Here is a 347-nt window from a genome sequence, read left to right on the forward strand (position 1 = left end):
ATGATGAGTTTTGCGACACCAGAGCTCACCTATAGAGAGAGGTATGGTAGAACAAGAGAGCAATTCCTAACCTAGTTGGAGAGAGACATGTATATCAACTATTCTTTAGTCGGCATTCTAGAGAGGCCTTGAAGTGTTTCAAAGAGCATTGTCTAGCCACATGCATTATATCCCCCGATACGTGGGAGCGGTATGCACCTAGTCTATACACAGTAGAAGGTTAGCCTCCTCTCCCTGATTCCACCACTAGAGACCACCACCTCCTTAATAAAGAGTAGAGTTTGTGATGCTATTGATAGGCTCAATAGAGGTAAGGCACACGATCGTGATGGATTAGTATCCAAACA

Source organism: Lygodium microphyllum, chromosome 9 (genome assembly GCF_053477565.2).
Source record: "Lygodium microphyllum isolate KBCC chromosome 9, Lygodium_microphyllum_v1.1.10, whole genome shotgun sequence".
NCBI lineage: Eukaryota > Viridiplantae > Streptophyta > Polypodiopsida > Schizaeales > Lygodiaceae > Lygodium > Lygodium microphyllum.